Genomic DNA, 22,500 nt, shown 5'->3' with positions numbered 1-22,500 from the left:
AGATTTTTGCTTGTCCCAGACCTTGGAGGATATATGCCTGCATCCCCAATTCCTTTACTATCACTAAAATTGGTTTCCAAACAACTATGTTGTTTGCTTCTCACCACTGTATCCATGCATACATTATTGACCCCTTGCATCCAGCCCTGTTAAGCAAGGCAACTTGTGTTCCTCTTTTTAAAATGTAAAGTGTGGTGGTTGCTAGGCATGCAAATGGTTCTGAGATGAAGATGGGGATTGGTGTAATTGTTGCTGATATTACAAAGACACTGATTGCTCCCTAAAGCAGGGGAAACAGCATATCTACTTGGGATGTGCACAGAACTGTGGCTGGGTGGCAGGGGTGGTGCTTTAAGTGAGGGGGGAGGGTGCACTTACTCCTCCCACTGCTTTCTCCCCGCCAGCGTAATTTTTTCATAAAAATCTTCAGGGCGGCAGCGTACCTCCCCGCCACCCCATTGCCCTCCTTGGCCGGAAGTGGCCAGAAGTACTGGGCACATGTGCACACGTCGTGTGTGTGTGCATGCGACATGTACATGTGCACCCGGTACTTCTGTCTGAGGAGAGCAATGGGGTGGCAGGGAGTTACACTGCTGCCTTGCAGGTTTTTATGAAAAAATGATGCCAGTAGGGGGAAAGCGGCAGAGGGGTAAGTGCACCCTCCCCCCGCCCTTAAAGTGCCACCCTCAGGGCCTTTGAACCAGCCCCGTGTTCGAACCTGTTCAGACACCCATAAATGGCCTCCGAACAGGTTCGTGCGCAGCACATCCCTAGTATCTCTACCTATGCAGTTCTTAGGGAGAAATGGGACTTGGCTGCTCTTCTCAGAGTCTTCCCCACAGACCATGTCCATAAAACTGTACACACAACAGGTCTGTATTATTGGCAGCTATCAAAATGTCCTTTACTCTAGGACATTTCTGCAAATCATTGAACAGTATGAAATACCTAGATTGGAATGAATACAAATAAATGTTCAGTGTCAAATAATGAAAATAATAGGGTTCCATTTCTTAGTCAAAAATGCATGGAGAATAGATGAATATGGCCCGCAACTAAGGGCATTCTCACAACCTGTGAGCGGGGTGGGGAAAGCAGGCTGGATCTTACCTCTGCTCCAGATGATTCTGGTATTGGTTTGGTTGTGCGGCTAATGCGCCCACACGACCAGCGCTGCCAGGAGCCACGGGGCTATGTAGAGGCCAGGGAAATGCAGCCTGGCCTCCAGGAATCTCTCAATGCACCATGCAAGGAGCGCAGTGCATTGGAGGATTACCCCACAATCTGGGTGTTCTAGTTGTCTGACTCTGTGTCTGTTTGGGCTGCAAGCAGGGAACCTAGGCAGAAGGGCATGCTTCCACCCTTTTATCTTGGTAATATCCTGAGGCAAAAACCTGGGCTACCTGGCAGGGCAGTTCCAGGATCAGCCCTGATCCCGATGCATTGAACAAGCAGCCCTACCCTTGTAGGGCTGCACAAGCCTCAGTAGGACTGCTCGTGTTAACAAGTCTTACTCTCTACTCTCATGTCCTTGTTTTCTATAAGAAAAGCCTGAATCCCCTGTACTTATGATTAACTCACTGAGGTAAAGGTCTTAAGTTGTCGTGTCAGTGGATGCTTCATGGTGATCATTGACTTACAAACTGTATTATAGTCTAAGTGCTTCAGAATCAGTTTGACTGTGCGGATACCAAAAGTGTTAGACACTTCTCTGAATAAAACAAGAGAACGAAATTTAAATACTGCACCCAGCTGTTAGATTTAGGAGGATCCATTTTTAATCCCCCTGTTTTTCAGGTGAAGAAACTGGCTCCAATCCAATAGATGGCACACAGAGCCCCTTTTAAAGAAGCTGAAACTCTGCCAATCAGCTGCTTGGTAAGAAACTGGGGTGACTGAGTATTTTTGTCCCCCTCCTGAACAATAGATCATTTGAATTTCTGTGTGTTTATTTTTATGTATGTGTTTTAAAGGCCATAGACAGTCCAAAATATTGGACTGGGGGAAAGAATCACAGTTTAGTCCTTTGAAATGTCCTGACTTACAAGAGTCAACCTTAGTCAATATGATCATGTTGGCTCCTAGTAGTGTACCTCTGCTTAAATGGGCCGAGGAACGGGAGCTGTTAGGAGTATATTGCAATCTGTGTTTAAGCTAAGAAAATACAAATAAATGTATTATTCATGAAATTCCACTGAAAATCACCTTGATGTATCAAAAATGCACTATTTACCCTATTGAATTTCTTTTCCACTTGCTTTGAAAGTGTGTGTGTGCCACTGAAAGCAAAAGAATACAGTCTGAGTTATTCTTAACACTAACCTCTGATTTGAAATGAACTAAAAGTGGGTGGGCAATCCTTCAGTTCTGCCTCTGTTCCCCATATATGTGATTTTAATATTCATAAAAGAAATCCTCCACAGAGAAGTTTATGCTGAATATGTAACTAAATCTCCCATCTCTGTATGTAAGTTTGGCTAATGTGATTGTGCCTCATCAGACAGATGCTAGTCTGCTGATGCAGTATGCAATCAAGGCTAGACTTGACTCTACTAAATAGGCATATAAAGCATTTGTGCCATTGTTGCAATATTAAAGCATACTCTTTTTGCCGAAGGAAAAAAACCCAAATGGTACAGCTGTTGTTTTAAAACAAAATTTAAAAAGATGTGGGGACTTAGTGTTCAAGGTTTGGAATCACTGATTTTGGAAGTGATGGGTGAAATCTCCTCATCTCATTTCAAAATTGGCTTGGTATTTACAAGCATGTGGGCAGAAAAGAAAAGAGAAGAGGGGGAAAAAGATATCAGTAATTAAAGACATTTCTTTCACATGGAAGCAGAAACTGGCATGAAGCAATTCACCGAATCTATTTGAGGGGTAATAATCCGCCAGCCTGGATCAGGTGAAGCAGGCTGAACCTGCAAGCAATACTGTAGATTTCTATTGACAGTTATCATTGTTTGTTGTTATCGCCACGGGGGGGGGGGCTCCAAATGCTCCCTCTCTTCATTGCTGCAGCAGGCTGTGCTGCCAACAGCAGTCCCCCAGTCCTTCTCCCCCACCCCACCCCCACCTGTCAACAGCAGTGATGACTGGAGAGTGACGCTGGGCCTGCTGTTCGGCCCAGCATCTCAAACGAACTGCAAGGTGCACCTGCACAGCTGTGAGAGCTCATCGCAAGCCCCTGGCATCACAGATAGATATCCTCAGGACAGAACTCTTGAGGAAGCAGGAACCAAAGACAGAAGAGTGAGGTGAAGTTGACTGAGAAGGGAGGTTGGGGCTGGCAAATACTGCTTCAGATATGAAGAGAGAGGCTATTCACATGAGCGTGCAAAACCGGACTAAAGGAGCCCAGCCCTAAGGGAGGCTACTTAGGCAAACCCGCCTAAGTAGCCTCCCTGCTAAATGAAGTCAAGGGAGTGAGTGCTCCCTTAACCACATTTTCCTAATAATGTGTCAGCTGTGGCTGTTTCAGCCACAGCTGGCACACTTCGCGGGGAGGGGGATCCCAGTAATGCACCGCACACTTGCGCGGTGTGTTATTGGGGCTCCAGGGGGCAGAGCGGCATGCAACAGCACATCCCAGCACCCTGACCCCAGGAGCTGGAGCAGGAGTTGCTGCTTATCTGGGCCGGCGATCCGCCCACCTAGGAACTTCACAGAGATCATCTGAGGGGAAGGTAAGCTTTCCCCACAGCCCGCCCACAAGCTGCAAAAAAAGATATTCACAAAACAATGTCACTGTGACTCTAGTCTTCTCCTAGTTCTATGAGGTCTCATGGCCCATGCTGTCCAATGGGAAAGATTTGCTGCATTCTCTGGGGCATTAATCCATTTTTCTAGATTTTTAAATTTTTTCCATAAACTGAGTAAGGTCAAAACCCACCTACAAAAACAGCATGTTTGTCTTTCAGACAACTTCAACTTGTCTTGAAGTTTTGTGGAAGTCAGAAAGGCTATTCCCACGAGCAACAAAAATCTGGCTAGGAGAGCCTAGCCTGATTTTTGCTGCTCATGTAAACCACCAGGCAAGCCTGGTGGCTTACAAACGGCTAGCCCACTTAGGTAGCCCGCCCCTTAAACTGGGTTTGCGGAGTGTTTGCTCTGCAAACCCAGTTTTTAAAATCACCAGTAGCCGCGGTGCGGTTCCGCACCGTGGTTACTCACAAGTAGACCACCCCCTTGTGAGAAGCTGAAAAGCATCCTCCCGGCTTGGGGGGTCTCTCCAGCATGCCCTGTGCGCTGGCACAGGACATGCTGTGGCTTCTGGAGGCCGCGCAGCCCCTGAACTCCCCAGCCCCGGCTGGCTCTGTGATGGAGCCGGCAGTCGTGTGGGCGGCTGCTGCAGCCGCCCAGAGCAGACTGCTGCTCATGTGCGGGGAGAGTGGGCTAAGCCCACTCTCCCCACTAACCCCCTAGAGGCTCTTCTCACTAATCATGAGAAGAACCTCAGAGACTGAGTCAGTGAGGACATGGAGTTTGCAAGTATCTTAACTTCTTATCTTCCTATGACTCTAGTTTTTTCCTAGCTCTATGAGGTCTTATTCCTCGAAAACAATGAGAGTGTTTTCCCCAATTTTCTGGTAAAGTAGAATTTTTCCAGAGTTTGGGATCATTAATTACTACTACTACTACTAATTCATGGTCTGGGCAAGGTCTGGAGCCTACCTGCGAAAATGGCATGTTTAGTCTGAGAGTTTCATGTCAGTCAGCAAGACCCAAGCAGTGCGCTCTCTCTCTCTCTCTCTTTCTCTCTCTCTCTGAGGTTCCACTCACTCTCCCCACCTACTGCTCTGCTCAATGGCAGATTAACTCAGAGGCAGAGGAGGCATCTTCCTAAGGCGGCAAAATATGAGGAGCAGCGGCAGTAGCTGTGGGGAGGGGGTTGAGAAGAATGTTCCCCCCTTTTACTTTAACTTTTTTTAAAGCCGCAGCAGCAACAGTAGCTGCAGGGAGGGGGGCAACTAGGGGAGGGGAAAGTTCCCCTCTTTGCCCCCTAAAGATCGCCACAGTTGGCAGAGGGATGGGGCGTGGCGGCAGCTGGCTGCAGGGAGGGTGGGGGTGAGGGGAGAGTCACAGTGCCCCCTTTTTAAATCTTTGAAAGCCCACTGTGCGGGTGTCGTTGAGCTCCTTCCTCCTCCCCTCCTCCCAGGTGACTGCACAGCCACCGGGCTCTGCTATTTGCAGCCCATTTCCAGCTTTCCTTCCACGTTATTTTTTGGCACTATTTCCAAATACATTCATATCATTTGGTGGACATCTTGATAATTATTTTGGGGACAAAAATTTCCATTTCAAAATATAGCAATCTAAGGTAAATGATTATTTGCTTTCCTCTTGCTCGAAGCAGGAAGGACCTAAAGCTATTTAATGTGCCCTATCTGAAATGCCTTTGTATCCTCAGCTTTTAGACACTAGAGTTGTAACGGATTAGGCTAGGCTATTTTAAATTCGCTCTAATAGAGACAAGGCTCAAATCTGATTATGCTAAAATGCCAAGATTATCAATATGGCTTTGTGCATTATAGAGACTTTAGACACCAGTGTAAAACAAAACTTAGCCAAAAGGTCAACTCTCCTTCCAGACAACTAGGCTGAAGAATACTCAATGCTGAGAAGGTATTATCCAGATCTTGTGGAACTCAATTGGAAATCAATGTTGATTTTAGTGGAGTACCTAGTAATTTTTAAGGGGAGCTTTACTGACTAAAACCATTTTTTCTGCTGTGCTGTTTGTAATTTGTTTATTTATTGTTTGATGTATATACTGCATTTTATAAAACTTATCCTGAGGTTGTTTACAAAAGTTAATACAATAAAATCCCATTAAAAATTGAAATATAAAAATCAATTAAAATCATAAAAACACACAACAGTGATAAAAACAAAACAGATCAGCTGGAAAGGAAAGACTGGCACCCCCCTAAGGGGTAAAAGCTGAACAAATAAAAGCCTTGTAAGTATTAGTTTATTGGCTTCCTGTCGGCCTCCTGATGGCACCATCAATGCACCAAATGAAAACTTTATCAGCTAAGGGGTCCAGACCTCCTTGTAGTACCAGCCAATCACTGCTTCTCGACTTGTGAGTCATGTAGAATTGCAACATTGCTTCCACACCACTGTAGGTATCATGCGTTTTGGGGACACAGTAGACCGACAATTCTCCTTTTACGTCTCCTATCCCTGTTGTGGTCTCTTGTTTCTGAGCATGCGCTTTTCAGGAAAGAAAACAAATGTACTAACACAAGTCTAGAGCTGTAGTCATTGTGCTGCTGTACCTCAGTTCTCAAAACAGGCTGGTTTTCTCTGTTAATAAATTGACAATTTAAGCATGGAGAAGATCAGGTGGGCATCAGATGGGTGATGTTATCATGGGAACCCCTGTAAATAGTGAGTGAACAAAGTCTGATAATCCCAGAAACCCATTCCCCTGTAAGGAACACCTGCCATTTAAGATCTGTGTTGGAGGCTTTTTCCATGTGACTTCACGAAGTGGATGACAGCCAGGGTGATGGCCTTTTCAGTGGTGGCACTTTGTCTGTGCAGTGGCCTTTCCCAAACGGTGACAGCAACAATGTTTTTTTTTAATTCAGAGGACAATTCAAGATCTTTCTGCTCACCAAGGCTTCCAGTGGGTTTCTATGGATTTTTCTAGCTTTTACTGTTATTGTGGAACCTCCTCAGTGCCATTTTGATTCTATATACATTTATTAATATCTCTGTTTTGCATCTAAAATGTCTTCATTATTTATCATTACTGCTTGTCTTACAGGTTTTATTTCTCTTGCATATTATTCTTATCATATATGTGGCTTAGAGATATTTGAAAGAATTGATAGATGGATACATACAATAAAATATATCTTCCAAAACCATAACTGTCAATGAAGTGTAGTTAGACTTGTATAGCATAAAACTTGGGGTCAAACTATACATTTTTTAAACACCTCTCTATTAAAACAAATTTACAATGCTAAGCAACATTGATCCAAACACAAACAGCAAAACCTAATTCAACAAACCCTGATTCATCAATCCATCCAAATTCTAATATTGAGCCAGGTCACACAATCAGTGGGATCCTGGTTTGGTGAGCTGAGCGGGGAGAGTGGGCTAAGCCCGCGCTCCCCGCAGACAATCAGGGAGGGAGCCCTTGGCGGCCAGATCAGCTGCCCGCACGATTGCTGGCTCCGTGACAGAGCTAGTGGGGGCTGGGGGGAGCAGGGCCAATTGGCCCCCGGAAGCTCCAGCATGCCCTGCGCAAGTGCGCAGGGCATGCTGGTGAGACCCCCGGAGCCGGGAGGCGGCTTTTGACCTCCCCTCTGGGGGTCTCCTCATGAGTAGCCGTGGCATGGAGCCGCGGTGCGGCTACTCATTATCTTGAAAACCGGGTTTGCGGAGCACCCGGTTTCAGGGGAGGGGTACTTGAGCGGGTTACCTGCTCTAGAACCACCAGGCTCACAGCCGAGCCCGGTGGTTCACACAATTGCAGAAAATCAGACTAGCAGAGGCTAGCCCGATTTTCTGCAATCGTGTGAATAGCCTCATTGTCTAAGGTGGGAAAACAACCATAATTTCCCCGATTATTATAAAGAATAAAATCTGACCAAATTACATTAAAAACATTATTTGTAGTCTAGTCTGAATGGGAATGAATAACATGGGTTAGCTTTTCTGAGATTGCGTGATATGCCATAAGTTCTTATAGAGATATCCATCAACATGGTTTTATTTTTCCAATGTTTCCAATGGCTATAGTTAACCTGGCAGCAGTTACCATATGCACAGTTAATTTTTTTTTAATGTCACATTTGTATTGACCCCAAACTTGTAGCCTTATTTAATTCCATCCTTGAAGGTCAAGCGATTCCCTAGTTATGGTGATACTCTAGGATTTTTGTGCTCCCCAAACCTAAGAAAGATATTAAGGCTCTCCACATCGCCCCTCCTGCAGGGAGTTTGTGGGGAGAGCGGGCTTGACCCGCTTTCACCGCACATGAGTGGACAGATCGGCTGCCCACACGATTACAGGCTCTGTCACGGTGAGTCTACTTGTGAGTCGCTGCAGTGTAGAGCTGCACCACAGTGACACACAAGTAGCAAGATGGGTTAGTGGAGTGCACGCTCTGCTAACCTTGTTGGGGGGGTCAATTAAGCAGGCTGGCCGCCAGGAGATCCACAAGCCCTGGCAGTTCACACCCGAGGTGGAAACTGGGCTGGGCTCCCTTAGCCCGGTTTCCACCACACTAGAGAATAGCCTCAAGGAGTTGGTGAACCCCTATAGACCTATTGCCTTGCTCAATCAAGATATTGAGATTCTTACATCCTGCTTAGCAAAAAGACTAAATGTTATAGCCCAGTATATAAACCCAAACCAGCTGGGTTTTATAAAAGGAAGGCAGATTGCAGATCCCATTCATTGCATACTGAATTGTGTATACTTTAGTAAAAGGAATAACATCCCTTCAGTCATATTTACCTTAGCCATGTGCAAGGCATCTGACCACTTGCCATGGTCTTATTTGGTTAAGTTAATAGATCATCTTAAAATGGGAACAGGATTCACTAATATCAAATAACTGTATAATGAATCTTATACCACTGATCAAATAAGTTCCTTGGATTGAGAAATATTTATCAAAAGGTGCACAAATCAGGAATGTCCACTTTCTACTTTGCTATTTTTACTTTCCAGAGAGACATTAGCTCAGGCCATCAGATATAACCAGCAGATTAAATGCCTGACTATTAATGTTACTGAACATAAGATCAACTTATATGTAGATGATATCACCTTCATATTATCAGATCCCCGATGTGCTATTTCATCTATACAGGATGAGTTGTTTAATTTTGAAAAAGTTGCAGGATTACAAATCTTTTTATTTCAGAAATTTTGTGTACTGGGTTCTGCACCAAGTCTCAAAAGGACATAATTAAATCCTTGGATATTATCAAAGTCTCTAAAAATATCTGATACTTGCACGAGCACATTGCCCCCACACCCACAAGTAAGACACAACAGAAATAGTTTGGATAAAAGGGCCACAACTTTATTAATAATTGAATTGGTGACCTGAGAGTAGTGCAAATTCTACCCCTCAACTGTGCAATATCTGTCATATTCATATTTGTACCCTGTTTCATCTCAATTATTGTCAACCCAAAGGGTCAGGGCACTTCTAGGGCTTCACCCCCCACAAGCCACGCAGCCTTTAAGGTTTGTGAAGCCCTGAAGGAGGTTTTATGGCAAATCAAGATCCACGAACCACACAGCCTCTGAGGAAAGATTGACCAGTCAGCCCCGTACTAACTGCCCAAGGGTGCTCACCGAACTCAAACCTTTCTATACCTTCACCCAGCCGCACTGTACCTGCCCAGTTGTGACCTAACTAACTAATACTAGGATAAACAGAATGGAGTAGTCAAAAAGACCCCCAACAAAGGCCAGTCAAGGGCCAAAAATTCCTACTCGGCCCCCTAAAGGATGACCAAGATAGCCTGTTCTGTTCCAGGGATGGGAGGGAGAGAAAGCCACTAGGAAACAAACTGAGGAGAGGATGCGTGGTGGACATTAACGGCTCGTGCCAGCCACACACCCCAAGCAACTTTGCCCAATAAGGGCTGCACTTGCAGCAGTCAGACGAGGAGGGTGCTGAATGCTTGGCATGCTTGTTTTTCTTAAGTAAATGACATTCAGATCTGGACCATTAAATATGGGAGGACTCTTGAAATATTTGCCCCTTCTGTGGTCCTGATCTGGATAACCTCCATGGCTGCTATTTGCATTGGAAAGGACAAGCTCCCCTTTTGAGGCAAATAGCAGCCACAGGGTCAGGCCAATCTAGTTCAGGACCATGACAAGGAAATGGGATAAAACTTGCAATGGTCCCAATTTATCTGGCATAATCCAGTTCCTATTTAGATTTAAAAAAAAAAAAAAAACCCACCTGCAAGCACATCATCATTAAGCACATAACATAACATGTAGTTTCACCCCTACAAATGAGGATTTTGGAAATCTCAGCAAACAGAAAAAGCCATATTGCTGAGTGAAGTGCTAAATGTCGCCACATTACTTACCATCTCCTCCTTCATAATTAGGTGAAGGCCTTTTTATTTCTCCAGATAAATAGGAACTACGGGAGCTTGAGTTGATATATATTCAAGATTTTTCAGGAATTTTAATGTGTCCTATGATTTGGGTGTTTTCCTCTCTGTTTTATGTGTGTTCTGTGATAAAATAGGTGTTTTTCTTTTCTTTCTTTTTCTTTTCTTTTCAGGTCTGTTTTTATAGGGTTAGCTCCTTTGGGGCTCTTCAAGCTTGCCGATGAATTATAAATAGAAACAGTCATTAATGTATCTGTTGTCATTCATAACTGAACACTTAATTTCAAAAGAGTGCTGTGGCATTTTGAAGACTAAAACATTTTTCGTTAACCACTGCATTTGTTTAAAAGTATAATTTTTAGTCCTATTTTAAAATTGAAATGATTAAGCCCCATTAAAATGACTGGGACCTCCAAATCAAGAGAAGACTGTTGCATGAAGAACGAAGCATCATGCAAGAAGAATGAAGTTCTTCCCTTCCAACCCCACATTTGTTTAACTGTTCCTGGTCAGAAATTTCAAGTGGTACAAATTATCACACTGACCACCTCCCAAAAAGTATCCTTCCTCAGGAGACATGAGCATTTGATTTGCATTTCAGAAAGTTTATTTTGAATCTCTTTTCTATTTTTTGCAACACATAGTGTGATGGGCAGCATGCCTAGAAAAAGAAAACTGTTCAACTGCGTCCAAAAGCTGTATAATGAAATTGCTGACGGATTGCATTTGCTGTTTGAAAGAAGACATTTTCAGGTTTATTTTTCCCCACCTGGTGCATAGTATCCAGTTGCAAAAGTGCAATTTAGGAAGCATAAGCCAGGTCTGCAGCACTGTCACTTGGCAAGCTGAATGAAGACACTCTAAGGCATTAACAAGAAGGCAGGCAAGGATTCCTAAATAAATAAATAAATCCACAAGACATATATTGTGGCTTCCCAGCACCTCAGTAAATCTCCCAAGTAAATCTCTTTTCTGCAGCTTGCCAGCGGTTGTGAAAATAACAGACCTGTGGCAACCACCTACCAGGCCTCAATACACGGAGAGTTTGCATTAGCTTGGTGAGTTGCATTAGCTTGGTGAGTTCTGCAGGCCTTGATGTAAGCAATTCAAATTTATATTTGTTTAAACCACTGCCAGCATAGCGTAGTGGTTAGAGTGTTGGACTAGGACTGGGAAGACCCAAGTTTGAATCCCCATTCAACCATGAAACTCACTGGGTGACCCTGGGCCAGTCATGTATCTCTCAGCCTAACCTACCTCACAGGGATGTTGTGAGGATAGAAATAAGCATGTACTTGCCTGGGGTTGCTTACGCTTCCTCTGAGCTCCTCGGAGGAAGAGCAGGATATAAATAAATAAAAATTAAATTAAAAATGAAAATAGCACGACATGCATTCAGTTCTAAAACTATGATTGGCGTAGTTCAAATTTTAACCACTGAGAATATGTGAGGTACTGAGGTTGTATCGGATGGTGGGGTGGTAGGTGGGCAGGTGGGAAAGCTGGGTAACTTACCTTCCCCTGAGATGAACGTGTTCTAGCTTTGGGAGTGCGAACCGTGCTCCCAAATGAGCAGCGCTGTGTGGAACAGTGCACATCTACAGAGGCCAGGATGATGCATCCTAACCTCCAGGAATCCCACAATGTTTTATATTGTGAACTGCCCAGGGATATTTTTGTATGGGGTGATATATAAATGTACTAAATAAATAAATAAATAAATAAATGCACTACACAACACGTGTGATGCATTGGGGGACTCCCCCAAGAGACGAGCATTCTAGGCAACCATCTCTATGGGCAGCTGGGCTGGAAGCAACCTGACTGGCATGCAAGCAGCAAGATTGGGTTAAGGGAATGCTTGTTCCCTTAACTTCAGTTAGCAGCAGGGTAAAAAGCTGGCCTGCGTGTGCTGGCCCTCTGGGATCAGACCCAATTCCAGCGGTTCTCCCATTCAGCCTAACCCAGGATGGGGATCTCTAGCCTGGGACAGGCTGCACATGAGAACAGCTTTGCTAAGTGATGGCAAGTTAATGTTCCCACATTCTCAGAGGAGAAGTTACTTAGGAAAACCTATCTAGAGGCTATCATTGAGGCTATTCCAACGATTGCTGGGAAGCAGGCTAAGGGAGCTTAGCCCACTTTCCAGTGATCGTGGGAACCACCGGGCTCGAGGGTGGGCCCAGTGGGCCCAAGGCGGCTAGCCTGCCTAAAACACCCTCCCTTTAAACGAGGTTAACAGAGCGGGCACTCAGTTAACTTCATTTCCCTGCTCGTGTCCTGCCATGGCACATGGCGATACACGTAGACCCCCAACCAGGAGGCTACAAGCAGCCTCCAGGTATCAGGGGTTCCCCCAGAATGCCTTGTGCACTTGTGCGGGGCATCCTGGCAGCCCCCGATCCCCGCAGCCCCACTGGCTCCATGACGGAGCCGGTAGTCGTGTGGGTAGCCCATCCAGCCGCCCAGGGCTGCTCAACTGCCTGTGTGTGGGGAGAGCAGGCCAAGCTCGCTCTCCCTGCAAAACCCTCCCAGGCTGTACACACAAATCGTGTGTAGAGCCTCGTTGAATTTTAGAGGCTCAAGGTTACTTGGAGGTCTTCTAACCCCTGCCTCACAGCAGGAAACTGCTAGGGCATCCTTGACAGATGGTCCTCCAGCCTCTAGAAAAAGGAGATAACCTTTAGAAAAGGAGAGCCCACCACTGCACAAGACACCACTGTTTGATTCCACCATCTAACAGCTCTTACGTAAGAAAATCTTTCTTAATGTCAATCCCAAATCTGTTTCCTTTTCAACTTAGCCCTCAGGAACAACATAGAACAAGTCTGGGAGGCTGTTCTCACAAAGCCCAGGCTTAAGCTGTCGTGTGCAAGTCAGCTCTGAAGATTGTGTGTCAGCGTGAGCTGCTTGCTGCTTGCTCTGACATGGAGATGGATGCCTAGAGCATCCCTCTCCTGGGGGAATCCCCCAGAGCACTGTATTCAGCGCATAGTGCACTGTGGGATTCTTGGAGGCTAGGATGAGTCTCAACCTCAGAGTAATCAGTGCTGTTCCGCGATGCACAGAGCAGCAGGGGTCATGTGGGAATGAGCTCTGTGCTCCCACCAGCTAAACAATTATCATCTGGGGGGAGGAGGGAAGGTTTGGGAAGGCTTGGGATATCCACCCACCCATCTGGTAGGTCATGTGAATAGCCCCTGTTTCTTCTTCTATATGACTCTCCTTCTGATATCTTGTCTACCCTCAGTCTTCTTTCTTTAGGCTAAACATACCCAACCTCTTCAGCCATTCCTTGTAGGACTTAGTTTCCAGACCACTCACAGTCTTTGTTGCTTGTTCAAAGGAAGCTGAGCTTGCTAAGTCACAAAGACAAGTCAATAAATAAATGTGGGATGGGGGAGAATGAATATATGAAATCCCTGAAATATCAAACGTACTGGTCAATGGAAGTTGATTTGATAGTCAATTTTTAACCTCATTGCCACCATCCATGATTATTAACCTCATACACCAAATCCTGGGGTCATATTGCCCAAATTTCATGTCCAGTCTGTGATGATTCCTGTATCCACTGCCACCTTTTATCTTCATTAGCCCTCTTCTATAATATCTATTTGCCCTTGATTTCAGGGTAAACTTTAGGTATGAGGTGATTTAGGTAGGCTTTAGGCATAGGGTGCCAATAGAGAAAATGCAACTATTTTCAAAATAAAGAGGATGTATTGTCTCACAAAGAAAAACAAAAACAAGAGAAAAGTTGATCAGTTCAAAGCATAGCCAGTTACAGTTTTCTGTCCATCAGTCTGAGTAGCTTTCTGCCCCCTTCTTTCTTAGCAGTTAACTTCTAAATGAGGTTATATGAGGTCCTGGCACCTACAGTTTGACTTATCCACAGTTGGGCCGTGTGCACTTGGTCTCAGTAAATGGTTAAAATTCAGCTATCTGTGGTTCCTAGGGTGTCTGGAAATGACCTCCAAGGTCTGAGGTCATTTCCAGACACCATTTTGCTGACTGGAGCAGTTTTATGGCTCTTTCCTAAAAATAAATAAATAAATCCGTGATTTTTCACAGAAAATCAGCACAATTGAAGGGGTTTTGTTGGGGGGGGGATTGCTGGACAAATGGAGTGGAGACAAATGGAGCATGGCAAGGTAAGTTATTTCTCCATTTTCTGACTTTTGCCCTTTTTGGCTCTCCAGGAACCTAACCCCCAATCGCCATTGACTTAAGGAGGAGATTCTCACGATCCACAAAAGCGGGCTAAGGGAGCCTAGCCTGCTTTTGGAGGATTGTGTGCTGCCACATGAGCCGTGCAGCTCCTGGCAGCAAACCCTCCTAATTCCCCCTCCCCTCCCCTTAGATGAAGTTAGTGGAGCAAGCGCTCCGCTAACACCATCTATTTGATCATGTATTGCCACGCGATGACAACACATGAGGAGACCCCCACTGGGAGGCTGAAACAAGCCTCCCGGCCCAGCAGATCTCTCCAGGATGCCCTTTGTGCTCATGCGGGGTATCCTGGAACTTCCAGGGGGCGTGTGGCCCCCGATCCCCGCAGCCTCCGCCGGCTCTGTGCCCGCTCTTCCTGCTGGCTCTGTGCCCGATCTTCCCACTCTCCCCGCAAACCCCATTCAGGTGAGTCTCACTGATTGTGAGACTCGCCTCAAGGTCTCATAATCCACGGTTTTGTTATCTGTGGAAATTGGTGGGATAGCAAGGCCTGCCTGTATACAGCACACTTCTGTAGAACTGCTCTTTTCAATCTAAGTACCTAGCAAGTGTTGCTATGCTTAACTCATTAAACAACATATAAATTTATGAATGATTCTTAATTAGTCACCAAATCTTGGGACCATATTGACCAATTTTCATGTACAGTCTCAAGAGTGTTGTCCTTCAGCTCTGCTTCCAAGCACAGAAGAAAAATGCTTTCCACATTGTTCTCCTGGAACAAAGAAGCCAACATCAATAGAAAGAGCTTCTGAGTGCACAGTTGAGGAGGTTTATGCGTGAAAAATTATTTATGCCAAAAAACCTGTATTCACATGCCTATAATCAGAAGTGTGTGAGAGAGAAAGGAAGATTGAGTTCACAAGGAGACGAACCAACTGATAGGTTGCCTGGGTTACATTAAAGATTGCATTTTTGAAGCAAATGATGTTGCACTCTTTTCAAGATCTGATCTTCTCATTGTTACACTGAGTTAATTCTGAATTGTTGAACTTCATTCTCGGTAAATAGCTATTTCAGTGAAAATTTGAGGGTGCAGGGAGGGGAACAAGTCAAAAGTTCTAAGTCATTATCCTGGCTGTGGCAGAAGATAGAAGTTCATTAAGGTAAAGCTGAGTTTCTGCCTCAGTGAAGTTCTTTGTTTTGTTACAACCAAGACTCAGAAGAAAAAGTCAAAAGATGTATAGCCGATGGCTTGTTATGCTATTGTTAGTCTGGAAAGGATCTGAAAATCATCAGTGAATTCCTCTATACCCAAATGATCACAGAAGATGGATTTACCTTTAAAACTCTAAACAGCGCAGGACTCAAATATCTCAAGGATCACCTTCTCTTTTAGAAGGCAGCCAGAATCCTATGATCAGAGGCATCCTCCAGGTCCAGCTCCTTCCCCTGTCTTCCAAAGTAAGACAGATGGGGATGGGGGAGAAAGGGCTTTCTTGTGGTGCCCTGTATATGGAGTGTGCACCTCAGGGAACGTAAAGACCTTTTTATTTACTGAGGCTTTCTTCATGACTTTTTTTGGCTCTGCCAGATTTTATCCTGTTTCTTGCTTCTGGGTCCTTAACATTTTAATGCAGTATTTTTGTTGTGTTGTATTTTTAAAAATCACCTTTGTTAACTGTTCTGGGAGTATTTAACTGAAGGGTAACAATCTCTTAAAACAAACATTTTTTAAAAAATGAGTACACTATACTCATTATGTACTGCTGGCATAACTAAAGCTATTTTCCCCCTTTGCATTATCTTAATTCTGAATTGTATTTTCATTATACATGTGCAGACTCCATTTAAGAGCATTAGCATAGGTTAGCTTCAAATTCTGTTGTGATGATGTTTGTCCCACTAGCCATTCTTCCTCTATCTCCTTTCTCTTCATTTAACTTGAGAGAACAGCAGTGCACTATTTCAGTCAGAAGCTATCAATGAATAGCTTTTCAGCCCCACCCTTCTGTGGAATGTAGGTTCACCTGAAGCTACTTGAGCTTTGCAAATTTTGGCTCTAGCTTCCTAACAAACCTATAAAAGGAAGCAGGAGGAGATGGTTGGTGGGCTGCTCAATATGGATCTTTTTAAGGGCTGCTGCCTGCAATTCTGGGTGCCTGTCTTCTAACAACTTGCTTTATTTATTTTGTTCTGCTTATTTATTAATTTTCTAAAACTGTATACTATTCCCCACCACCACCAAAGTATTTCTGGGACTTTAGTTTTTCCCTAATCCAGCTATGCCCTCTATGCTCCTGTTTGCCCTCAGACAGTATTCCTTGCTTCTTCTTGAAGAACTGAAGAATCCTGCCTTGTTCCAGCCATCTAGGTAGATTTTTCCTGTACAGGGAAGGGAAAAACATTTCCTCTTGGTTTCCCCCCCTATCTTAATATTCTAAAAGGACTCATAGTACAGGGGTTTTTAACCTTTTTGTACCAATGGATCCCTGCAGTCCTCAAGTAGTATCCACAGACCCCCACTCTACTTATTATTTAATATGTTTTTATAAAGCTTAATATGTTTTTATAATATAATTTTTATATTATAAAAATTGAAGAAGGAAAAATGGGGAATTGACAGAAGAAGTGTGACTCTGTTGGTTCTTTTGGATCTCTCAGGGCCAGTGGTTTTCCATATGATTTACCATAGCATCCTTCTGAACTGTCTGAGAGGGTTGGTGGTGGGGTGCACTGTTTTGCTGTGGTTCAGCTCCTACCTCTCAAGCAGATTCCAGATGGTGTCACTTGGAGACTGTTGTTCTTTGAAATGTGAACTTTTATATGGTGTCCCCCAGTTACGAACTCTCTCCAATGCTTTTTAATATCTTCATGAAACCATTGGTAGAGATCATCAGGAGATATAGTGCAGGGTGTTATCAGTATGCTGATGACACCCAAATCTATTTCTCGATATCAACATCATCAGGAGAAGGCATAACCTTGCTAAATGCTTGCCTGGAGGCAGTAATGGCCTGGGCTGAGTGAGGGGTAACAAACTGAAACTGAATCAAAATGAGTTGGAGGTACTTATTGTGTGGGGTTGGAATTCAGAAGACAATCTTGATCTGTCATTTCTGGATGGGGTCTCACTTCCCCAGAAGGAACCAGTATGCAGTCTGTAGTGCTTTTGTTGTGGGAAAATCCTCTGGAACCTTGCCCTCCTGTTTAATTTAGCCCCTTGTGTTCATCCTTCCATCAGATTGACAGAGAATGGGGCGTCTTACTGAACTAAAGAGGATTAGACAAGGTTCCCGCAGTAGAGCTTATTGCCTGGCAAATATGAGTCAATTCAACAAGGGTGTGTACTCAAAATAAGAGTTTATTCATTATCATGAAGGCAGCGTAGAAGTTAGGAGTCTGACAGTGTACAAGTCAGTACATCCACTGACATATCATTTGTAGTTACACATTTGTTTTCCTGTGGTGCCAATTAGAGCCTTGGACATGAATTACCGTTTGGCCTTTCTGCTGACCCTACTCCTTATCAGTATCTCCTGGTGCCAGCTATGTTTCTTTCTGCTGAGTGAGGAATTTGTCCCATGACCCTGGTTATATATATTGCCTCCTGTCAGCTCTGGTATTCTTACCTCACATCCTTGACTCGAACAATTTCATTCTAGCCTACTAGCCTTACATTCTGTTTAGAAGCCTGAGTCAAACTTTTATACACTTATTTGTGGGCCTGGATTAAATATTTCTTCATCACTTTTGGACCCAAATCTCTCCCTGGTCTCTAAGGTTAAGGCAGTGAGAGGGATGCTTTCTATCAGCTTTGGCTGAGATGCCGTTTGTGTCAGTTTCATGATGCAGCTGGCCGTATAATAGTACGCATGTTCATAACCTATGGTTATCACAACCTATAACCTATGGTTATCAGCATAGTACATATGCTTATAACCTCCAGACTAGACTACTGCAATGCACTTGAGGTGGGGCTGCCTTTGTATGTAGTCCAGAAACTGCAGTTGGTACAGAATGTAACCCAAAAAATGGGGATCACGAACCAATATGGAAACTAACCCAAAATACCTGTGATCATATAATCTTCTAAGGCACAAGAGGACCAATTACAATTAAACTGAACTGATTAAAAAATGAAAAAAAATGTGTTGACTAAATGAAGGTGGAATACACATGAAAAGATGTGTATTGTAAATCTAATATCACAAATACAAATGTAGAATCCTACTGTATTATCCCTTCTATAAATCTTATATAGCTAATGAGTAATATACACGGACTCAAAAATTATGTTACAATATATTTACACTAAACTGCAGTGACTAAACAATTTCCAACATGAATTCTTCTTCCATTCCTTCCAAATAATAATACATAATAGACATAAAGAACATAATTCAACCAAACATAATGCTGGTCTCTGGAACAAGAAAAAATATATGACTCCATTCCATTGAAGAAGTACATAGTCTCACTGTATCATGGTCTCAGACCGTCCATGCTAGAATGAAGCTGGAATTAAAGCTGGAGCTGGAATTGAATCCAAGGCAGCCGCAGTATATGGACCCAGAAGCAATCCCCGCTTAGCCCGCTCTCCCCACAAACCCCATCCAGGCTCTTCTCACCAATCATGAGAAGAGCCTCATTGCCAATACTGTAGAAAACTGCTCCACTTGTTTGATGTATCAACCATGCCAACAGCCTGAACCCCATGCCACAGAGGGCCTATGAGAAAGTTGGCACTGATCTGTTCACATGGAACTCAAGTAAAAAATTAGAGGATACCCGGACCATGAAAACAGACCATATACATAGAGAAATATATATATATATGCACCGTGTATAGTTATCTATTCCAAAACTCACACACACACCCTATGAAATAGTTCTACATAAAAACATTGTTCCAAAATTTATACCAAAATTAAAATTCCATAAATCTTTTCAAATCAATTAAAATTTGCAATTGACCAAATATATAAATGTTTTAACACAAGTAATCAATGGAACTTGTAATCAATTTACATACAATGATGAAACACACAGAATTTTGAAAGAATTGTGGGAGAAATAACTTCTATTTCATAAGTCCCGAATGATGTTACTTGAAGGTCAAATATTGTATCAAAAGTTCCTTTATGCATATAAATCCTATATAATGAAGGAATAAAATAGGGAAGACAATCCTTGTGGTTCCTTCAAAGTCCTTATTGGTCTTTACTCTTGTAGATTCTTGCCCAGATTCTTGCTCACAGGTGTCCTTGGTAGCTTTTAACCTGTTTCCTCCGGCCTAGGCAGGACTTCATCAGGAGAAATCTACAATGAACCAAATCACAATAATACATATATCACCTTAGCATTGAAATACCTTCAACAAAATATTATATTTATTCAAAGGGTTCATTTATTTCTTACTACTTGCATTTATCACTTCATTAGTGCCTCTGCACCTACCAGTGGTTTCACCTTGAAACTCCTACTGATTACAGGGTTGTTCTAACTTCAAATAATGCTGTTTAATATACCATACGCCATCTGCCAGATGTTTTCACTCCCATTAATCACCAGGAATGTAATCCTTATCCAACCATGTGTCTAAGTGGCCAATTCTACTAACAATCCACACGCGTGTGGAGAACGCCAACACTGAACTTCAAAAGGAACCCTGGGCTTTTTTTTCTTAAAGTCTTAAATTGCTATGGAACTAAAATACAAAAGTCTGCGAAAGCTTACCAAAAATGTTTACACTCTAATAATCCAACAGAGGGGATGATACTTATGTCCCCAAAAGAGATCTATTTAATCTCTGTCAATGTTAAACCTCACCCCACTGTTCCCCAGTCCACATCTGAATCTTGAAATAAAACAAAAAACAAAACCATTGGAAAATGAAAACCATCACATGATGCCTATAAATAACTAGAAAGGTCATTAACCTGATTTAAGCCAAAAGGCTTAACTACATGGAACTCAACTACATACCCTGTGGCATACATTATTACTTATACCCTGAGACTTGCACTTTGTGCAATACTAGCAGCATATAGGTTAGCATATATTCCTGCTAAAATAATTCATCACACACACCCCCTAATATTGGGCTGCTCCGTGGTTCTTCTCATTAGACCTTCCCCATCTCTCATGTTGCTGTAACATTTGTACTCGTTCCAGCTCTAACCATTTGAATTGCTTGCCCTACAAGGAAGGATTAGTACTTGCTAACTAATATGAGTTCTATGAAAGCTGAGCCAGAGATGGCATGTTTAGCAAATTCCATCTTCAGGGCAAACCATCTTGTGCTTCTTGCATGGATTCTAGTCTTGTTTTGCTCTCTCGATGAGCATAGTAGCTCTGTTGCAAAAACTGATATTTGCCATTTCAAGACTGCTTCGGAACTGCACTATTAAACCTCTCTGAGGAAGTTGCTGAATTAATCATTCCTATATTTTCCCCCAGTTAGACTGGGAATATTCTCATATTTTCTTGGTCTCTTTGGAGGTCATCTAGCAAACAGCTCATTCATTTGTTACAATGGATTCCAAATAACTCTGCTGGGATGTTTACCTCCTGTTTAAAGTGTCTTCTCATATTTTACCTGTGCAGCTGATGAAACCTGAGCTCCAGAGTAAAATACTGACTCGCTTCCAAAAGATTCCTCCTCCTTGATTTAATATTCAAGGCATTTCATAGACTCACTGTGCCTCATTGTCCTCAACATTCATAAAATGTGACAACTTACTCTGTACATCATTGCTGCAGGATTTTCCAGCCTCCTGTAGCTTAGGGTTCATAAGCAAAACAAGGGAATATACATTTTTTAAGAAATGCTAGAATTCCTTCTACATAATGCATTCTTCAGGTCTTCGGTCATTGATAGAGGGCTGAAGTAGATGGTTGCAGGCTGGGTCTGGTGCCATGAGTAACAGCCAAACAGCTGTAAAGCTGCAATATGTATGTGTATGATTTACACTGGTGAAACGCTTAACTTTTTTTGCCCACTGGTTTCCCCCTGTGACCAATTCCATCCCCCCTTCCCCAAAACCGTTTCCTCTCTCCCCCCTCTGAAGAAAGAAAGAAAGAAAGAAAGAAAGAAAGAAAGAAAGAAAGAAAGAAAGAAAGAAAGTCCTCTAGGTGCCATTCCCTGCAACATTGCAAACACAGATCTGGAACCCTGACTGAGGTAAAATTGGATGGGGTGCAGAGAAATATGGATGACCACGGAAGGATATAACATTCTCCCTGCATCTGACACTTATTTGCTGGGAATCACATTTCTCTTGCCATTTTGCAGCTGTTGCCTACTGAAATCCTGAGACTCAGCCCAAAGTCTAGTTCAGCCCACATTTGAAATTAATGGCCCACTCATAAGATTTTCTGTATATATGTGAGAGCCTGTAGGATGTCAGACCTATAGCTGGAAAACTGCCCAAACTTAGCTGGGAGTGCTTTCAAGAAAGCTGCCTACCATGTTGTAGCATGAGTTGTCTAATTAAGACTGTTCATGTTTTTCTCACATGAACTGTGAAGATGAAACAAAATATGAAATGGATAAAACTGAACTTTAACTGGATTGTGTGATTTTTTTAAATTTTTTTTTTAACTTTTCTAAGGCATTTTGTGCTGGTAGTAATGCTGATGAAACTTGTAGTAGTGAGGTGCTGTGGTGACCTAACATCATGAGGATAGGACCAAGCACAAATCACTCTGTCATTGGTTGAGCTATTTGATCCAAAATATTAGTAAATGGCATTGGCTAAGAGCTACTCTTATCCAAGAGAAGGGGGCAAACGGATAGAAGACTCTAGGGAAGGAGAAGATGCAAGGGTGGGGGGACCAGAAGTTTGGGAAGAGAAGGGGGAAAATGGGGAATGAATGGACAAAGAGGTGTAGTGATCACAGCCATAAATTGCAAAGGTAAAAGGCTGACATTTACATAGTGCTTCAAAATAACCAGCCAATTTTGGGAGTGTAGACCACTAATAGTATATCATTATCATCTGCTACATTTTTTTGCTCCTTGCCAGTCAGACAGTCTTTATTATGGTCTTTGACCAATACCAGTACACCTAAAACAATTATATAATTTATACACATCCCTACTAATAGCATAGCTGTACATAGGTTCTAACCATTAGCAAGCAGAGTACATCAGGCTTGTATTACAGAACAACAACATTTCACAACTGAGTATGTGATTAACAAATG

The 22,500-nt window shown here is 43.1% G+C and overlaps 1 long non-coding RNA gene across 1 annotated transcript in view; it reads left to right on the top strand.

The window, feature by feature from the left end:
• Nucleotides 1–1,795: 1,795 nt before the first annotated feature.
• The window catches only part of LOC128342362 (uncharacterized), a 58,894-nt gene continuing 38,189 nt past the window's right edge, over nucleotides 1,796–22,500 (top strand). Inside the window, exon 1 of the long non-coding RNA XR_008314932.1 lies at nucleotides 1,796–1,878. This is a non-coding gene — a long non-coding RNA (uncharacterized LOC128342362). The remainder of the gene's footprint in view (nucleotides 1,879–22,500) is intronic.

This window comes from Hemicordylus capensis, chromosome 2 (assembly GCF_027244095.1).
Source record: "Hemicordylus capensis ecotype Gifberg chromosome 2, rHemCap1.1.pri, whole genome shotgun sequence".
NCBI lineage: Eukaryota > Metazoa > Chordata > Lepidosauria > Squamata > Cordylidae > Hemicordylus > Hemicordylus capensis.
Note: the sequence above shows the minus strand (reverse complement) of the source record. Positions and strands in the feature narration are given on the sequence as shown.